The sequence below is a fragment of the Pyrgilauda ruficollis genome, unplaced genomic scaffold (genome assembly GCF_017590135.1).
Source record: "Pyrgilauda ruficollis isolate IOZ18807 unplaced genomic scaffold, ASM1759013v1 scaffold520, whole genome shotgun sequence".
Lineage (NCBI taxonomy): Eukaryota > Metazoa > Chordata > Aves > Passeriformes > Passeridae > Pyrgilauda > Pyrgilauda ruficollis.
Window position 1 is genome coordinate 61,855 of NW_024526823.1, and position 889 is coordinate 62,743.

The window sequence follows — 889 nt, forward strand, 5'->3', positions numbered from 1 at the left end:
CCCAGCACCGCCCATCCCCGCGCTGTGTTAAAATGAGGATTTTAGTCTTTTACACGTGCGCAGTTCTTCTCCTGAATTGGGTCTGTGGTCTGGAACTGGGTCAGTGGTCCCAGGGATGAAGCCAGGAACGTCTTCGTCAGGTCTCTGTGACCCTCTGCACCATCCAAGGCCCCTTCGTGATGGATTGGCGCAGAGTCCGGGGCTGGGCATTGTTCTGAAACATTGCTTTCAGTGTGTTTCTATAATGGTTCGCTTGCTCCTCTTCCTCCTACAAATGAGCTCATAATAACACAATGGTAACAATTCGCTTCAGCTTAAGCATCTAATAATCACTAATGTAATACATGTTATAGAATAATTCGTGCTAAATGAAATAAATTTTAAAAACCCCACGGCATTCGGTGTACTACAACCAGCGGTGGAAAAGGCAGTGATCAGAGTGAGCGACAGACACACAGTAAGGCAGCTGTCTCCAGGGATGGATATCCAAGGGATTTTTCGTCTGACCAGGCTCCAGCAGGACGCATATTGAAAAGCATCATCAGAAGTTTTTCCCAGAAAGTTTTTCCCCCGACAGGATTCCAGCAATTATCCACCAGTTCCGGAAAACGCGGTAATACACCAAAGAGGGACCCCAGCAGGGCACGATAAACCGTATAAAACGGACCCTCTGAGGAATGCTCTTTGGAGACCCACCTGGATTTTGGTACGGAAAGGACCAAATCCTAAATCTGCCCGATTCTGATCGCCCGGCTCAGAGTAGATTTTAGCTTGTGGTTTATTCCAAATTTAAACTTTGATAATTTAATAAATAGATTATTAAATTGAAGTATCCATTCATAACAATTAATTATTATTATTGAATATGAATTGGTTCCAACCCTCAGCT